This window comes from Sturnus vulgaris, chromosome Z (genome assembly GCF_052056855.1).
Source record: "Sturnus vulgaris isolate bStuVul1 chromosome Z, bStuVul1.hap1, whole genome shotgun sequence".
In the NCBI taxonomy this organism is placed as follows: domain Eukaryota; kingdom Metazoa; phylum Chordata; class Aves; order Passeriformes; family Sturnidae; genus Sturnus; species Sturnus vulgaris.
The window spans coordinates 25,028,061-25,048,519 of NC_142283.1; positions in this window are offsets into that span (position 1 = coordinate 25,028,061).

The following is a 20,459-nucleotide window of genomic DNA, read 5'->3' on the forward strand; positions in this document are numbered from 1 at the left end:
ACAGTGGAAACCTTCAGGTGAATGAGGAAGAGCCACGTTGTGAATCCTGGGGGGTGGGATTTAAGTGCTCAATTGACAATGTGCTTGGCTGCAGCCCTGAGGAAAGGGAGCACAGCTGCTTTTGCAGCTCGATTCAGCACTGCATTCTGAGACTTAGAGTGAGGAGCTCTTTTCCTTGGTTTCCTACCTGAAGCAGTGTTTGTTTTTCTCCTCAGCTGATTTTGGCCTCTGTGCTGTGCTCATCCGTGAGCAAAGCAAACGGAGGTCGATGGTCGGGACCACCTGCTGGATGGCACCCGAGGTGGTGAGAGGAGAGCCATATGGCCCCAAAGTGGACACCTGGTCCCTTGGCATTGTGGGAATAGAAATGGCCAAAGGAAGGGCTCCTTATAGTTGGAAAACCAGGGAAAAGGTAAGGTGGAAATATGCTCAAACACTGGTGTCCTTCTGGTCCATCATCATTAGACAAAATCCCATTCCCACAGCTTGAACTCCTTCCAGCAAGGCCCACTTGTAAACATGTCCCTGGGGCCCACATAAACTTCCAAGGCAAGACCTGCTGAAGGTTGGAATAGCTGGGGCTGCACTAAGGCCTTTTTTCTTCTGGGAGGGAAGGCTCATCTCTAAGCGTCTGCTAGGCAAGAAATTGCCACTGCAGACTGCAGCTTAAAATATTGGGTCTAGCTGAGCACTTAAGGATATGGAAAGTTCACGCGGAGTCTCATGTTTCCTTTAACTTCAGGCTAAATATCTGATAGGCAAGCGAGGGGCACCAGATCTGCACAAGCTCAGGCTACCCTCTGGCTTGTGTGAATTTCTGGGCTGCTGCCTGCAGATGGATGTGGACAGGCGAGGCTCTGCCGAGGAACTTCTGCAGGTACAACGCAAAGTGGCTGCAGGCCAAATAGCTGTTCCCTGTCAGGCTTTGCTCCTTGGCCAGACTCCAGGGCATCAGTTGGGCAGCCCCACAGTAATCTCCTGTCTGGGTGCATTTCAAATGAAATCCAAATAAGTTCCAAGACTCTGTTGAGCTTAGAAGGGACAAGTGAAGGGCATTTAGTCCAAACCCTCTGCCACTGGCAAGGACATCTTCAAGTAGATCAGGTTGCTCAGAGTCCCATCCAACAGGTCCTTGAATGTTGCCAAGTGTGGGGCACCTCCCAGCTCTCTGGGTAACCTGTGCCAGCATTTCAGCACTCTCCTGCTCAAGAGCTTCTTCCATAGAGCCAATGGGAATTGACTCACTTTTAGCTTGAGAGCATTCCCCCTTGTCCTCTTGCAGTTGACTCTGCTCAGAGATGCAGGCTAAACAAAGCCAATTCTCACAGCCATTCCTCAGAGGAGAGCTTCTACCTTTTGGTCATTTTCGAGGCCCTCGTTTGCTCTCGGCTTGTGTATTCAGGTTTACGTGGTAGCAGAGGAACTGAAGTATTGTAGTGCTGGGACTGAAGGCCTGCAGTGGGGCTTGAAGAGCACAGCAGAAGCAGTCCCTGCCAAGCGGTTCTAGATTACTCTGTGGGAAGGAGGGGACGGTGGGGGGCTGACTGTGAGCATCTGAGGGCACCTAGCTTGTCCCTCGTGCCCCACTCTTAGAGGACTCTGCCAGCCAAAGAGGGACAGCTGAGCAGGATTTGTGCCAGTGCCATGTGCTGCCTGGCCCACTCAAGTAGATAAGAATTGCTGCAGATTTGCTGCCAGGTTTTGTGGCAGACAGGGAGCTGGCGACTGGGCCACTTCCTTGGCTGCTCCTGCTGTGGAGGAAGATGCCAAGACAGGAGGTGGGGCATGCTAAGGCAGACACTGCTCTTCCTGCAAGCCAGACATAAATCCATTTACATACTGCAGCTTGTGTCTCTCTGGCTACAAGAGCAATCCAGCTTGACCCTGTTAACAGCTCAGGAAAATCATGGTTCCTTTTTACTTGGTCATTTTTAAATTGGTTTCTTTTGTTTCTTCATCCCTTTGGGCACCATTCATTTCTCAAATTAGTGGAGCCTGGCTCCAGCCTCCTCTGAAAGGCTGATTGATGTCATCTCTGCAGCAAATTAATGCAAGAAGCAGAGAAGATGACAAGGAGCACTTCAGCAATACTTTCTCCAATGCCAGCTCATAGCCAAACTCAGAATAAAAATCCTAGACAGCCCCAGGCCTATAGCAAGATTCCCTTCCTCCAGGGGCTCTGGAAGGTTTAGAGTTTTTATTTCTAGTTTTCTGAAAGCAAGGGCTGGGACACAGTGTCTTCTGCCTACTTCGTCATCTTCATCTTCATCATTCTGTCCTCCACGTGGCCCGTTCAGGGCTGACAGCTCACAGCACATGTGTGGTCCACTTCTGCTGAGTCCCAGCTTTTTCTTTGATAGCTTCATTCTTATTCTGACGATTTATTAATTTCTCCTTAAAGGACAATTCTGAGCTTCCCTACGTCAACAATATCTACTCCTATCTAAACAATGCTCCATTAACGAAGCTTCCTAGGGCCTATAGTCCTGACTAAAACCTGAATAAAGCAAAGAAAATCTCAAAACATTCCATTTCCTATCTCTACCGGAGCTCCTCATAAAACTCAGGGGATGGCTGAATCTCTGCATAAACACCATACATCACCTTTCTACTCCTCCCAGCTGGCGGGGCACAAAGCCTTCCTCAGGCGCAAGCGTCTCCTCGCCACTCTTCCTGCACTTGCTTGGCTGAGACAATCAGAGCAGCCAGGCATGAGGCAGGATTGCCTGAGGTCAAAAGAGGGATGCTGCCCAGAGGAAAAACAAAAAGAAAAGGAACCCTTACTTTGCAAGACCACATGCTCACAGGCTCAAGCAGGATTCCTCTGGCTCCCAGGAAGATGCAGCAAGAGGACTGAGAGCACCACCTGGCCCTCTGCCTTCCTGTGCTGCACTTGTCTCAGCTAGGCCCACCCTCCTCTTCATCCCTTCATGCAGGTGTCCTCAACTCACAGGCCTTTTTACCGCTTTGCTTTTTCTTACCTGCAGCAGTTCCTGGGCAAGCCAGCACATGTCCTCATCTACCTGCAGGCAGCTCTGCAGAAAGTCGCACAGGAGAACCGAGTGGTGCCTGGGTTCTGCACTTTTTTGGGCCCATGTCACAATACAAGCTGGCTTGTACTGGGCAGTTAATCTCTCTACTGATTGGATAAGCAGCCTGGCTTAAGAGGCAAGCCCCCAAAGAACAGAGATAGGACAAGATTGGGGACAGACAAGGATTTAATACAATGAGTTCCAGCCCTGGCTGCAGAGAGCTATTGGTCAGCAGGCTGAGCAGCCTGATGTGTGAGCCAATCACAGACGCTTGCCCGGGAACATTGAAAGGGGTATAAAAAGCGAGGTCAAAACTGAATAAAGGCTTTTTGTCATATGGATTACAGAGCATAGCATCTTCTGTCTCAGACTATGCGCCGCCGTCGCACCTAACAATTGGCGAGTCCCAATGTGATCCGACATAGCCATACCGCCACGAGCGGGGGAGACAGGCCGTCCTTGAGACAGGGACTGCTCTACAGGCAGAAGTATTGGCTGAGAGCCAGAGCCGTCCTTGAGACGGGGGCTGCCCATAGAGGCAGGGGAAGCACTGGCCAGAGTCAGGAATACGTCCAAGAGACAAGAAAGACACCCAAAACGGGGAGGCAGCGAGAACTGACCAGAGCCAGAAACGTCCTGGAGATGAAAACCTTCATCCGGAAAGCTACAAGAAAATCATGGGAAGCATCTTTTCTAAAAACACGCACCCAGTGATAGAGGTATGGATAGAGTTTTTGGAGGAGTGGAAAATTGAATATAAATAAGAATCTCTCTTTGATTTAATACTATGGACAAAAGAAAAGGGGGTAGAGCCGACTGTCGAAACTGCATTAGATATAGACTATTGGATTAAAATTGGAGAAAAAAAAATAAATGCTGCCTTAAAAAATGATAAAAAGGCAATCAGCTTTAAAAACTTGGAAAACTGTCTTAAAGTTGATAAAAGAGATAAAAGCTGATTTATCTAGTGACAGCATGGAAGAAAATGTACTTACTCCATGCAGAGAGACTTTACTGACCGGCGAATCCTCGGTAGCTAGCTCAGAAATCCATGCCAAACTGCTATGGGGAAACGTGAAGAAAAACCCCAAGATGGCGGCGACCAGGTGGCCAAAGCAGGGATCTGAGAACAATACCAAAATGGCGGACATCTCATGGCCAGGGGAGGGAGAAAGGAAACACAGCCTCCCTCGTGGGATGAACTTCTGCCACAAGCCCAGCCCAGGGTGGGGAGTGCCTTTGCCCCAAGCTCAGCCCTGGTGGGACCTGACTCCAGCTCCCACCACGCCTTGGTGGGAGGTTCCCGCGGTCTCGGTCCAACCTCAGGAAGGCAAGGTCCCAAACCAAGGCCAGCTCTGAGCAGGTGTGCATCGGCCCCGAGAAGCCCTGCCTCCAGGGGGAGGGGTTTCGGCCCCAGTCCAGCCTTTGCAGGGCATGTCTTTGTCCCGGCAAGGGGACCTGACACTGCCCCAAGCCGCCATGGAGACCCCCACCGACCCCCAAGAAGAGACTGGCCGTGATGACATCACACAAGGAGTGACACAGGAAAAACCCGGAAGTGCATCGGAACTGAAAAATGCCAGCACCAAAACTCTGAAAACGACTCCAGAACCAAGCTTAAGCCCCAATCCTGCTGCAACCACAACACCCACCACTTCTTCACATCAGAAGCCAAGCATGGAACAGCTCTAAGAAGTCTTTGCACAGAGGAACAGCCAAAACACCCAGGAAAAGAACACAAGCTGCACCTTGGCAGCCAACCTTCAAACAGCAGCTCCAGCCCCGCTGATGTTCAAATCAGAAGTCGTCTTTTCCTGGGACCTGGCTATCTTCTGGATGAAGGTAAAGCAAAAGGCTCTAGAATATGGTGATTTAGAAGTTGCTGAAATGATTGCAGTGCCTATGTCTTCACCAATAGAAGAGGACTGACAGGGTGGGGAAGATACAATAATGGCATCCCCAGTAATAAGGGGAAATGGAACTACTCCAGATAAATATGTACCCTTTAATTGGCAGATCCTTTTAGAATTACGCCAGTTGGCTTCTAAGCATGGGTTGGGATCCCCTGCAGTGACAAATATACTTAAATTCGTGACTGCTAATGAACTAATACCCTATGATATAAAGCAAATTGCAAAATTACTCTGTACTCCACTACAATACGTGATATTTGAATCAACCTGGAGAATATATGCAGAGGAGCAAGAGTTACAAAACTCGAGGCTATCACAGCAAGACCCATGCTTTGGGGCAGGGGTCCCTCAGCTTATGGGAGTATGTCCCATGGAGGATCCTCAAACCCAAGCACACTTAAATTCTGTAATATTATATCAAGCAAAAGAATTGGGGATGAAAGCCCTAAATAAAGTTACAAACGTCTGTACCAATCCAAGGATATAGAAACATAAAACAAAGCCCAACTGAACTATATACACAGTTCACAGAGTGATTGCAAGATACCATGGAAAAACAAGTAAGTAATAATGATGCAAAAAATCTAGTATTGTTACAATTAGCACAAAATAATGCAAATGAAGACCGTAGAAAAATTATAAGTGCATTGCCAAAAGAAAATCCATCCTTGGAAGGAATGATTAATGCATGTGCTAGGGTTGGGACTGCATCACCGGACATAAAAATGTTAGTTAATTCTATTGCAACTGAAGTAAGGCTGGGAGCAAATCGCCTCCATCGGAGACAGCATAGCCACATGAAGGCAAACTGTCCCAAGAATCCTGCCTTACAGAAGAAGGCTAGAGGACAAAATAACCTCAATTCACCTTGTATTCAAGGTGGAAAACCCAGAACAGTAAAAATGAAAATTAGAAAACTTAACTACACTAACCAAGGCAATGCAAACAACAATGTTCAGCTTCAACAGAGCTCAACAGCTGCTTCATCCACCTTCAACTTGATTTTAGCAAAGCCTGCATATCTTGCAAGTTTTACTAACTTGATATTTGCCTTGTTAACCTGTTTTCTTACAGTTGCTAAAGGAATATTTTATCAGAGTTGCAAATAGTCTATAAATTTTAAAGTGTGTATTGAAGTTCACAGTTGAATGTTTGCTGACTTTATTCATATACATTGCAATAGCATCATACTCAATCAGCTATCTTAAGAATTGAAAATCTTGCTTACTCTAAGTTCTTCAAAACAAATTTCTGTGGATCAGTTAGTAAAAGGTATTTCATCAGCAAATCACAGTTGCAAAATTTCTAAAGTATATATCTCTTGTCACTTCAGTTTACAATGTTTAAAATTTATCAAAGGTTTATTTTAAAATATAATAAAGAATTTGGCCTAGTCTAAAGTCTCAACTCCGGCCATGTTGGGATTTTAATTAAGCAAAAAGAAATGTGTATTATCAAAGCCTTCTCAGTCTATTTCAATTGTGGCCAAATTGGAATTTGACTGACAAGGAGAGAAAATTATAAAATCCAAATGTTTTTAAGTTTCAAATTGAAAGAAATCATTTTGACTATCTAATTTAGCCTTGCTAAAGCTAAAATTCCTTCCTTTGGGATAAACATGAAGAATCTTACCCGGAAAAGATTCTCCTAAGTTATCATTTAAAGGAAAACTCTTCAACAGTATTAAACACTAAAACTGGATTATAACATGTCAGTAATTATAATTCTCACCACATAAAAGTAATTTTAAAATGTGTGTCTTATTTCTTGTTCTAATTTCTAAAAACAAAAAAAAATGGGGAGTAAGGAATAAAGGAAATACATGTTTTTATTTGAAATGGTTTTAAGTTAAATGGTTTCTTGTTAAAAAATGTAAATTATTTAGAACTAAGTGGTTCTTGTTTAATGTTGAATTGTAACACTGTAGTTATTAAGCACTGAGCCTGTAACATGTCAAGCTGAAAATGATGTTAACAGTTTTCAAACAAAAACAACACAACTCCAATGATATATCAAGCATATCAATAATTTGGAATATTAAGCTTCTAAAATTCAATAACAAAAATTTAAATTTAAAGGATTTATGGCAGTAAATGTTGCAACTTTTCTAAAAGATACAATTTGAAACCCAGCTAGCCTGTTAAGCAGGCACAGTACCTGAGTGAAAATCCCAGTTCATCTATTAGACCTTAAAAGCACATGTATCATTGGTTGAGAAAGTAAATGACAGAAATTGCACCTACCTCACAAAGGTATAAGAGACTGAAATAACAAAGTTGTTTGTTTACAAAATGTTCTAATGTTTACAAATTGCTTTATCAAGTTGGAATTTTGCACAGTTCTAAAACTGAATGTTATATTAAGTTAAAATTTCAGAAGAAAAGTTTAAAGTTTTATGGTTATAGAGTTAAGTTATATGTTAAACAGTTAAATTGTTATTTGTGAAACCAAAAGTGTTTCATTCACCTGACTGCCCCTGAACAAAAGCACTGCAGCTTTTGGTATGTGGAACTCATCACTATCCAAAAAGCCAATTTTATTAAACTAGGTAAAAACCCACTCCAATTGAATTTATGCTGTCAATGTAATTTTGCATGCAAAAGGGCCCTTGCAGGCAAGATTGCAGAGAACAAGCTGCACATTTGTGTTTCAAAATTTTCTTCAAATTAATAAAAATGAAACGGAGAATTGTCACAATACAAGCTGGCTTGTACTGGGCAGTTAATCTCTCTACTGATTGGATAAGCAGCCTGGCTTAAAAGGCAAGCCCCCAAAGAACAGAGGTAGGACAAGACTGGAGACAGACAAGGATTTAATACAATGAGTTCCAGCCCTGGCTGCAGAGAGCTATTGGTCAGCGGGCTGAGCAGCCTGATGTGTGAGCCAATCACAGACGCTTGCCCAGGAACATTGAAAGGGGTATAAAAAGCGAGGTCAAAACTGAATAAAGGCTTTTGTCACATGGATCACAGAGTGTGGGATTTTTCTGTCTTGGATCCCACGCCGTTCGAACTCAACAGGCCCATTCCTTTCTATCAGTTCCAAAGCCTACAACAAATGGAAGAGGACACTCTGCTTGCTCCTTTCCTAGCCACAACAGCTCTCTCCACACTGAGCCCCCTTCTGATGCTGTACCTCACCCTGAGACGGGCTTCCCTCTGGTAAGGAGCTTTTCCTTCCGCCATTTCCAGCCCCATGATCCCCAGCGACCAGATGTCCACTTTGGGGCTGTAGGCTTCTCCTCTCACCACTTCCAGTGCCATCCAGCTGGGAGTGCCCACTCTGGAGCTGTGCTTGCTGCGCTCAGGGCTGAGCTGAGCACAGAGGCCAAAGTCAGCTGAGGAGAAAAATAAACCCTGTCAAACAAAGCCAGCTACCACTGCCAAACCTGGCAAAACCACTGCCCACCCCAAGCCTGAGAAGGCCATGGTGAAACTGGCTGGAAAAGCAGCAGCAGTGCTCTGCTCCCACGGGGCCACAGCCAGCAAAATAAGGCACCGGCCATTTTCAAAACACCCTCACCTTTCGGCAGCACTTTTGGGGAACTGGCAGTCACCCAAAAGCTGTCCCACAGCACATGCTGGCAACTCTGCACCTGCCCAGGGATATCCACCCAGTTTGACAGATCCGTCCATGCCCACAAGAACGTTGCCACTTTTGACGTCTCTGGATGATTTGGTGAGAATGAAGGAAATGCAGTCCTTGCAGGCACTGAGAGAGAAAGGAGAGAGGGAAGGAAGGGTAGAAGTTGAGGACCTGATTGCATCCCACAAGAAAGGAGAGGGCTCAATGAGATTGACAGCCTTCTCATGGAATTGTGAGCCACGGCACAGCATCATGGTGAGAAAAGAGAAAGGGAAAGACCACGCTGCTTCAGCACTCTTAGAAGTGTTCTGACTTTTTGGAAGGCATCTGAGCTTCCAAAAGTGTCTTCTGGTTTCAGTAAGAATCACATTAATATTGGCTGGGAGAAGGCATGAGAAGGATTTTCTTGGTAGCCCTCTGGTAGCAGAGGATGAAGCAGCACATTAGATCTGCTCCAGAATCCAAAGCCATTTGGGTTGAAATGCCCTCCTTTGTGACTGAGGACATCTCCTTTGCCCTTAGCCTGAAATTTTGCAACACACATGCTGGCTTTAGAGCGGCAAGGAATGAAGGACAGACAGACAGACAGACAGACTCCAGGCAAACACAGAGAGGCAGAGATGAGAAGAGGAAACAAGTGAGAGCAAGCGAGCTAGCATGAGCGCCAGAGGACAGACAGCATGTAAGAGTGCAAGAACAGAGCCTGCAGGGACACCGGCAGGCAGTTCACTTCAGCTGCTCTTTCTTCTTCTTCCTCTTCTCCATGTCATGACAGCTGCTCCAAGAGAAAGCCACAAGCAAGAAATCCCTGCTGTTCCTACCCAGCACTTGACAAGGACAACGCTGGGCAGGCCAGGTGGAAGTGCAAGCAGGATCCCTCACTGACAGACAGTGCCAATCTGTCCTTCCTCCAGGTACATTGCCCTGAGTACATCTAACAGCGTGCCCTACCCATGAACTCCATTGCCAGCCAGAGCTGCCCATCGACCAGGTAACTGGAAGAGAAAACCACAGCATGGGGGGAGACGAATGGGCACAGCCCAGTCACCCCAGGGCCCGAGCCAGGCTTTTGCAACTGCTCTCCAAGCCAGAAGAGATTATCACACGCCAAGTGCCACCTCCTCCCATGCCTGGGACGACGACCAGAGAAATCATAAACAGCTCCCTTTTCTGCCAGCGACCAAAGGACTTGCTCACTCCTGGCTTGCACTAGCTAAAGGAACAGTGACAAGACAACAGCCCAGCCTGTCAAAGTAGGTAACAATATTGGGATTCCTGTTGTTCCTCATGGCCAGGATAGTAAAAACAACATGTACTCACTCCCTTCTCTTGCAAAGTCCCAAGTTCAACCCAGGCGCTAGCTTGAAAGCGGAAGGGAAGTACTGGCTGCAAGGAGGGAACAAGTGCATGCAACTCCTCTGGAAATCAACCCTTTTCACCCGTGGAATAATGATGCCAGGGCTTAGCTGGCTTTCCTGGTGACTCAGCACACACAAATTCTGTGCTTTTATACTCGCAGTGCTTTTACGAGATTTATACTGGGCTTTTCATTCTTTGCATTTACAGCACTGGATTGTAGTTATGCCCAGAGAAACATCTAATGAGAGCATGTGAGTAGTAAATAGGTTTGCCTTAGCATCCCAAGACATGCCTGCTATTTTTAATTTTGTGCAGGATTTTCACATATAATGGTAACTTGAAAACTTGCCAAGATTTGATTACCCATTCTGTATCACACAAGTGCTGAGTGAGTTTTCAACCCAACCCTTTCAAAACCAGGAACTACCAACCAAAACAGATTTTCTCAAATTTCTACAGATTTAGCTCTGCTTTGTGAGCTGTTTCCTTATGTTGTCTTTTTCCCAACCTCGAAATGAATCTTGATATAATTTTAGTAAGGAAAAAATTTTAAAAGAGGATCTATATTTTAAGGCCTCCAGTGGTTGTTATGGAAATATTTCCACAAATATCCACTCCCCCCCACCCCCCCAGGTCAAGCCCCTTCTCTGTAGCCCGCCTTCAGCACTAATTGTACTTTGGCCATGAGAATGTATCTCAAAGAGTTCTTCTCAGCCTTTGCTCCCAGGAAGAACTAAGTGTACTGGTTTGAAAGCAAAACCAGTGCGAGACTCCAAGCTAGGAATACAATTTAATAGGAAAAAAGAGAAAAAACAAAATACATGCAATAATACAAAAGAAAAACCACCAAGAGAGTCAGAATACAACCTGACACCCTGTCAGTCAGGATGTTGGTAGCAGTCCCATTAAATGGTGGCTGCAATCCTCCTGGGTGACAGATGTGGTTCAGTTGAAGCAGTGCTCCTGTAAAAGGTGCAGTTTTCCTCCAAAGGTCCAGCAATGATGTGGAAAAGATCCAACTTTCCTCTGGGATCCAGTAGAAAGGGCTGCCTTCACATCCCAAACCCCAGTTTTTTATCTAGGTAGGAAAGGCTTGGCTCCTCCCCCTGGCTGGAGCATCTCCCAATGGGATGATGTAATCTTATCAGTCATACAGTAGGACTTAATGGCCCATTAACAGAATATCTCTTCTGGAGGAAGGATGGGTTGTGAATAGATAACGATGATCAGCCCCCTGATTTTATCAGATGGGACATCAGCAGAGGATCTCACCCACAGAGATAAGGATCACCATCCTTCCCACATTTCAACAGATGGTGATAGAATACACATTTTTGCATTGTACCCCAGGACACTAAGATAGCACTGGAGCCTTGTACCTCCCAGGGGTTGGAGCTCTGGAATTTGTTTTGTCTTTCTGTTTAAGGCCATGGAAAAGTATTGGGAAAACTAGTCACTAATATAGTAGACAAAACAGCTGCAAATATATGTGTGAAGAATACAGAGAACATATAAAAGAAAAAAAGGCAAAACCTAAACAGCATCACTTAAAACTTTTTGATCAACACACAGATCCTCTCATTTTCCCTACTTTGGCCTTAAGCATTAAACCACCTATTTTTGAAATGCAGCTCAAATGCAAATATTTCTGCTACTTTGTGTAACTTTTCTTGCTTGAGATGGAAATACTAAGTTGTCCTCTGCTTTACAGCATACTATGTAATTGTGGGGCTGAAAAAAGACCACAGGAACTTCTTCCAGCAATAGAAAGTATGTAGAATAGTATTAAAAAGATGCTCTGACAATATTCATGTTATGCTTTATATAACTTTATTAATTTCATACTTCAGAATAAATGTTACCTAGTAGGATTTCAGCTCAATTATAGCAACTGCTTTTCAGCAGCCTAATTTTCCTGTAAGACTGGACAAGGAAAGTTATCACTTAGGAAAATGAGTTTTCCACATATAAATGCAGTACTGTCATGCTTGGCTTATTCTTGAAAAGGTCTGAAAACGCTCCATCTTGTTGACTGAGCCCACAAGAAACTTAAATTTCTTGAAAAGAAATTAATCTGACCCATTAAATTACAAAATGACCTCTGAAACATCTCTCCAAGGTACTATGTACTTCTAGGACCAACAGATGCAGGGCAGATCCTGCTGTGGATGGATTCCTCAACATTAAAAATCAAGTATCCTGGGGACACTGGAGTTCAACTCCAGAGATATTATAGTTAAAAGTCACGCCTTGAAACTTAGGTTGCATCAGTTTCAAAATAAAATAATTAAGTCTTCCATATATGTGCAATTAACAGATGAGGAGGAAGGGAGGAAATGTGCTGGAAGATTCTCAAGGGAGGGAAAAAATATTTTAAAATTATACTCATCCTTGTCCATTATTCCACCTGAGTGAACTCCTTGCTGCTCAATAACTGGAGTTATATTACAAAAGATCAGTTGCTGTATTAAAGTTTAAAAGGTTAACTTTACAGTTGTTTCCTGCTTACCATGCCACTGCTCTGGGGATGGGACACATCGTCATTCTTTTCTAATGGAGTAGAGGAATATATTACTTTAAGTAGATTCTGACCAAGAACACAATGTGGACTATTCTACCTAGTAATTAAAGTTGCAAGAACTGAGAACTTTGTCAGAACCACATTTTTCCATAGTTTTTTGATTCTTGGTCCAAACACTCTTTTGACAAGCCAGATTGTACCTAAATTTTCAGGTACGTTGATGTTTCAGCGTGTCCAGCTCTCTCAGTTGCTGAGGGTTGGTCATTTATGCGTTTACCCTGACCACTGGCACTGGAGGACTGCCTACAGCACCTTCTGTAAGCAAGAAAGACCTGGGAATGTGGATGCCAATGGGCCTGCCCTGGAGGGATATTTCTTGAATGGGCTGTGATTAGCTTATCTCAACCCTCCTGGAGAGATGCCCCTTAGGATGCTCCCTTACAGTGGGCTATCCCCAAAGGTTTAAGTGATCCCTCCATGCCCTAGTACCCATATCAATCCTTTGTAACCCATTGGTCTTTCCCCCTTGGTACCACCCATGCTTTTCCCCATAAAAACCCTAGCTTTTCCCCACTTCTCCAGGGAGCTGTCATCCCTGTCCCCCTTCACAGAGCTGCTGGATAATAAAGGAATCTCTCTGGAATTGCCATGTGACATTTTTATTTCGAGCTGAAATCCTTGAGTTGATCTCACTGAGAGCTGATCACTTGTGGCCACAGGCCACAGCTTGGTGAGGTTTATTCAGCGGCTAGGAGACCTGCCAGAAGGCAGTTCCTTGCAGGACCGTCTCTCTGGGAAGGTTGGTGGCTTCCTGGGTTGGAGCATCAGACCTCCATGGACTCCCTGAGTCACCTACATGGGAAGGAGTTTGGGTCACCAAAAAGGTTATTGTATTCCATATCTATCTGTGCCCAAATACTGTTACTGTGTGTTTTAGACCCAGCAGCACCAGTGGACCCAGAAACGCAGGGCAGGTAGAGATAATGCTGGTCCCTTTAACAAGGTTGGAGTACCCATTTTGCCTTTTGGCTCGCTCTCTCACCTCCTGTCTCACTTGTTTCTTGGCTTTTGCCTTTCAGCTGAGGTAAACTCAGCTGGGCAGAGGCTTCCCTTTTGGGCCCGCTTTTGCCTGATGTCATTTTGCCAAAGGCAGAGGGGTGTTTAGGGTGGGTTTTTGTGGGTTGACAAACCTGCATCTCCCAACCAGAAACTGTTTCACAGTGACCTTTTCAAACCCTGTGTCGTCCTGGGGCCAGGCCATCCCATGTCAGTGCTGACAGATGCTTTCTTCCCTCCCAGCCACAGGCACAGCACAGGGGACAACAGGAGTCCATTAGGTGGCGGGAGGAAGTGGCCGGCAGCAGTGTTGACCCCACACATGCTGGCTCTTCTCATCTGCCACTAGAACTGCTCTGTAAGCTCCAATCTTCCTGAAACGTTTTGCTGCCACCCTTTCCCTTTGTCTCTCAGACCACATGGCCATATATGAAGGCCACTGTCATGAGGGGACCATCAAACGTAATTTTCCCTTTGTCTCCCTGTGGCAGACACCATTTGGAAGAGGTATTTCTTCTTTTTCTGGGGGACTTTGTGAGATCTAGCAATTTTGTATCTAGTGATTATTTATGGAGGATTTTTTGCCTGATTCAATTTTGCTAGTTAGTAAACTGCTATTTTTTCACTTATATCCATTTGTATTTAGTTTCTCTTTATTGGTGGAAAGAGATTGGTTAAAACAAAGGGGGAGAACTCATTTTAGAGTGTACCCCTTTAAATTGCCTTAGTTGAGGCTGATTCTTGAAGATGCTGTGGACTTCAGTGGCTCCAGGTTTCATCACTTCATCTGAAGTGATGATAAGAGTCACTGAGGGCTGCAGGGCTCAGGCAGGTCCCTGCCTTGGCTTCTTGTTGGGCTGAAGAGAATCCTGGAGACTTCTGGGTGAGCAGGCCCTGACCTGGCCAGGAGTGGAGGAGCTGTCGCTACAGCCCTGAGCAGAGGAACGTGCCACCACTGCCCTTCCCGACTCCTCCTGGGGTTGGTCCCACTCTGTGGGAACAGGCACAGATGCTGGGGAACTGCAACTCCCATGGAGGGCAGCACCTGATGCACCAGCTTCCTCCTCCACGTTGGAGCTTGTAGGGCTGCTGGCAGAAATTCCCAGGTAGGAGTTGCTGGAGCTAGAGCTGCTGCAGCTGGAGCTGGCAGACCTGGTGCTGGCTGAAGGTCTAGGGATTTCCTCCTCATCAGAGTGAGAGTGCAGCAGCCTCTGAGCTTCCTCACTGCACTGGCCCACAATGATATTGATAAGGTCATGAACCAGTTGTGCTGTGCCTTCCCCGAGGCTGTTCTGCAGCCTCAAGACCAAGGTCTCCACATCCAGACCATAGACACAGAGATCATTCAAGTTGTTGCTCTCTGCAGCCTGTACCAGCCACCACCTGCCCCAGAATATTCTCTGCTTGGCACAGCCAGAGCAGCACAGGGTCCATGAGATGCTGTTCTCATTGTAAAAGTTCTGCCCATACCTCAGGCAGGATGTCACTCATGGACTCTGGCGCTGCACTTGCCTGCTGAGGTGGGGATGGCATCTCCTGTGGAGAAGATCGAGGGGACGCTACAGGGTAATGGCAGCCATTTTCCCATATCACTGAGTCCACTGTCGACTCTCCAGGAGTTCTCCTGCCTGGCTGCTTGCTTCTGGTGACTCTCTGGAGAGAGAGATGGCACAGTGTATATAGTCCTATTCACTCTACTCAGAGAACCTGATAGATCTTATCAGTGCTCTGCAGAAGGGGCATGATGGATTTCTCAGTGCCCATGGCAGGATGCAGCCCAGGCAGAACTGGTGGTGATAGGGCAGAACAGAAGCCATATCATTCTGAGTGCCCTGGCAGATAGGGCAACTCCAGTTTGCTTCCATGGCCATTTCTATGCCCTGCAGCACGCTGGGGAGAGCTGAGGTCCAGGAACTGCTCCCCCTTGTTGGGGGACAGCAGTCCTAGGGAAGTGATTGTCCCACTGTACTAAGCACTGGTGAGGCCACACCTTGACTACTGTGTTCAGTTTTGGACCTCCCACTTCAAAAAGGGAATATGAAGTGCTGGAGGGTTTCCAAAGAAGGGCAACGGAGCTGAAGAAGTCATGTCTTATGTAGTGAGTTGGGGATCAGGACTAGAGGAAATGGCCTTAAGTTGCACTAGGGGAGTTTTGGCTTAGATATTAGAACATTTATTTATACTGAAAGAGGACTCAGGCATTGGAATAAGTTGTCCAGCAAGGTGGTGAAGTCACCTCTGGAAGCATTCAAGAGTCATCTGTGTGGCACTTGGGGATATGGTGTAGTTGTGGTTATAGTGGTGCTCTGTTGACAATTAGACTGATCTTGAAAGTCTCCTTTAACCTGTATGATTCTGTATGATTCTGTGTGATTTATCAGAAAAGTACATTTTTAAACAGAAAAAAACACTACTGAGAAATAATTCACCTGTTCCAGAAAGACTTTAAGCTTGACAAGAGGAGCATTGTTATGGAGTTCAAGCTAAGCATGAAAGCCTTTTCACTCAAAAATAACCTTTTCTTGCTAGGGCCAGCAGAGAGCACAAGGTCGGTTGGTATCACTGCAGAGCTGGGCTTTGGAGTAGGTCACTCTCTACTCTTACTTTCTGTCACTTTGCTTTTTCCTTGGGTGATAGTGACAGCTACCCTCTGGGCTATGCATCTGCTCCCATCCTTGCCTGTGTGAGGCTATTGGCCAGGTGAGCTCACGTCCTCTGGAAACACACTCTTGCCATCCAGGGCCTGTGGGCTGAGTTGCATCTTCTCGGTGTTCAGAGTTGCCTGTGGTAGGTATTTTGAAGAAAAAACATTACATGCTTGATACAGCTTTTCCTTTCCTTCTTCAACTGCTTTTAATATTTTTTGGCTGCTCTCTAAAGCAGGACTACATAAATGGAATGTGCCTGAAAACAGTTTCCAAAATTTCAAAGAATATTGTATATAAGCCTTTTTTCTGTGTTTTGCGTTTTTTCATTTTTGTTGGTTTTGAGTTTGGTTTTGCTTTGGTTTCATTTGGGTTTTTTTTCACTTATTGGCAATATACCAGTGGTGTTCATATGAACAGCACTTTTGATATTACTTACTTTTCCTATCCATAATGTGCTGTATCTTCTCTTCTCTTCTCTTCTCTTCTCTTCTCTTCTCTTCTCTTCTCTTCTCTTCTCTTCTCTTCTCTTCTCTTCTCTTCTCTTCTCTTCTCTTCTCTTCTCTTCTCTTCTCTCTTCTCTTCTCTTCTCTTCTCTTCTCTTCTCTTCTCTTCTCTTCTCTTCTCTTCTCTTCTCTTCTCTTCTCTTCTCTTCTCTTCTCTTCTCTTCTCCTCTCCTCTCCTCTCCTCTCCTCTCCTCTCCTCTCCTCTCCTCTCCTCTCCTCTCCTCTCCTCTCCTCTCCTCTCCTCAAAATACTCATTTTTACATTAATGCAGAGGGGTTTCTTTTATCCCCAGCTTAAACTGAACTCTAACTGCATTAAGGAAACTTGGATCTTTCAGGAGCCACTCTTGGCAGTCGCACTCCCACCACCAGAGACTTTCACTTCTGGGATCAAAGCCCCTTTGCTGGCAAGCAAATATTATACTAGGCATTATTGGAGTTTTCCTCCTCTTGCATGAGGAATGCTAGCCAATCTTTCACTCATGATTCTTCTATAAGCATGACCAGTGTTTTCTCAGAACTTCTTCCATTGTCTTGTCTGAGTGAGAAAGAACTACTACTACTCTGACAGGACTTGCAGGGCTGGGGAGAGTCCAGGGTCTGGGGGCCTCCTCTCTGGGGTGTGTTGGTTTGAAAGTAAAACCAGTGCGAGACTCCAAGTCAGTAATACAATTTAATAGGAGAAAAGAGAAAAAATAAAATACATGCAATAATATAAAAGAAACAACCACCAACACAGTCAGAAATACAACCTGACACCCTGTCAGTCAGGGTGTTGGTAGCAGTCCGTATAAATGGTGGCTGCAGTCCTCCTGGATGACGGATGTGGTTCTGTTGAAGCAGTGCTCCTGTAGAAGGTGCAGTTTTCCTCCGAAGATCCAGCGATGATGTGGAAAAGGTCCGACTTTCCTCTGGGATCCAGTAGAAAGGTCTGCCCTCGGGTCCCAAACCCCAGTTTTTTATCTAGGTAGGAAAGGCTTGGCTCCTGCCCCTGGTTGGGGCATCTGCCAATGGGATGATGTAATCTTATCAGTCACACAATAGGACTTAATGGCCCATCAACGGAATACATTTTCTGGAGGAAGGATGGGTTGTGAATAGATAACGATGATCATCCCCCGATCTTATCAGATGGCACATCAGCAGAGGATATCTCCCACAGAGATAAGGATCACCACCCCTCCTACATTTTAACAGATGGTGATAGAATACACATTTTTGCATTGTACCCCAGGACATAATCCACCCCTTATTCTATTACCATCTACATCACACCCAAACCAATACCCTCTTACAGATATATAATACAAAATGAAACCTTACATACAGTTCTCACTAAAAATTAGGTCTCCTTGCTGTACACAACGGGTTTCCCCATCTTTCTGCATTACCCACCAAGTGCAACCAGGTCCTTGAGCAAAAACAATCCCACGGATTGGTTTGCCTTTGCCTGTGGTGGGATTAATCCAAACAGTCTTTCCTAAAATACCTTTCATGTGTACCACAGGGACCTTGTCCCCATCCACTGTGTGCAGGGGTTCAGAGTGGGCAGGACCAGCTCGATTGATGGACCCTCGGGTGTTAACATCCAGGTGGCTTTGGCCAAGTTAATTTCCCAATTTCTGAAGGTTCCACCACCAAGTGTTTTCAAAGTAGTCTTAAGGAGTCCATTACACCGTTCAACTTTCCCAGCAGCTGGCGTATGGTAAGGGATATGATATATCCATTCAATACCATGTTCTTTGGCCCCGGTGTTGATAAGGCTGTTCTTGAAATGGGTTCTGTTGTCTGATTCAATTCTCTCAGGGGTACCATGCCTCCAAAGGACTTGTTTTTCTAGGCCCAAGATGGTGTTCCGGGCAGTGGCATGAGGCACAGGGTAGGTCTCTAACCATCCTGTAGTTGCTTCCACCATGGTCAGTACGTAGCGTTTGCCCTGGCGGGTTTGGGGAAGGGTGATGTAGTCAATCTGCCAGGCTTCCCCATACCTGTACTTCGACCATCGTCCACCATACCACAGAGGCTTCACCCGCTTGGCCTGTTTGATTGCAGCACAGGTCTCACAGTCGTGGATGACCTGTGAGATACTGTCCATGGTAAGGTCCACCCCTCGGTCACGGGCCCATCGGTACGTCGCATCTCTCCCCTGATGACCAGAGGCATCATGGGCCCAACGAGCTAGGAATGATTCTCCCTTGTGCTGCCAGTCTAGATCCACCTGTGATACTTTCACTTTGGCAGCTCGGTCCACCTGCTCGTTGTTGTGATGTTCTTCATTAGCCCTGCTTTGGGGAACATGTGCATCCACGTGTCGAACCTTTATGGTCAATTTCTCTACTTGGGCAGCAATGTCCTGCCAAATCTCAGCTGCCCATATGGGTTTCCCTCTGCCAGTTGGCCTTTTTCCAGCGATCCAGCCATCCCCACAGAGCATTAGCTACCATCCATGAGTCAGTGTAGAGATAGAGCCTTGGCCACTTCTCTCGTTTAGCAATATCCAAAGCCAACTGGACGGCTTTTAGCTTTGCGACCTGACTCGATCCACCTTGTCCCTCGGTAGCTTGTGCAACTTGTCGTGTGGGGCTCCATACTGCAGCTTTCCATTTCCGGCTAGTGCCTACAATTTGGCAGGAACCATCACTGAAGAGGGCATATCGTCTTTCAGCCTCCGGTAGCTCATTATATGGTGGGGCTTCCTCAGCACGTGCCACTTGCTCATCTTCTTCTTCAGAAGACAATTCAAAAGTCTCACCTTCAGGCCAGTTTGTAATTATTTCCAGAATCCCAGGGCAATTTGGATTCCCCATACGGGCGCGCTGAGTGATGAGAGCAATCCACTTGCTCCATGTGGTGTCAGTGGCGTGATGTGTGGAAGGCACCTTTCCCTTGAACATCCAGCCCAGCACTGGTAGTCGGGGTGCCAGGAGGAGTTGTGTTTCTGTGCCAATCACCTCTGAGGCAGCTTGAACTCCTTCATAGGCGGCCAAGATCTCCTTCTCTGTGGGAGTGTAGTTGGCTTCAGATCCTTTGTAGCTTCTGCTCCAGAATCCCAGTGGTTGACCCCGAGTTTCACCAGGCACTTTCTGCCACAGGCTCCAAGACAAACCATGGTTCCCGGCTGCAGAGTAGAGCACGTTCTTCACATCTGGTCCCGTCCTGACTGGGCCAAGGGCTACTGCATGAGCAATCTCTTGCTTGATCTGGGCAAAGGCTTGCTGCTGTTCAGGGCCCCAGTGGAAATCGTTCTTCTTGCGGGTAACCAGGTAGAGAGGGCTCACAATCTGACTGTATTCAGGAATGTGCATTCTCCAAAAGCCTATAGCACCTAGGAAGGTTTGTGTTTCCTTCTTGTTGGTAGGTGGAGACATAGCGGTGATCTTATTAATTACCTCTGTTGGGATCTGACGACGTCCATCTTGCCACTTGACTTCTAGAAACTGAATTTCCTGAGCCGGTCCCTTAACTTTACTTTGCTTAATGGCAAAACCAGCTTTCAGCAGAATCTGGATAATCTTCTCTCCTTTCTCGAAGACTTCCCCTGCTGTGCTGCCCCATACAATGATGTCATCGATATACTGTAGATGTTTGGGGGCCTCACCCTTCTCCAGTGCAGCCTGGATCAGCCCATGACAGATGGTGGGACTGTGCTTCCACCCCTGGGGCAGACGATTCCAGGTGTACTGCACACCCCTCCAGGTGAAAGCAAACTGAGGCCTGCATTCTGCTGCCAGAGGAATGGAGAAGAATGCATTGGCGATATCGATAGTGGCGTACCACTTTGCTGCCTTGGACTCCAGCTCGTACTGGAGTTCCAGCATGTCTGGCACAGCAGCGCTCAGTGGT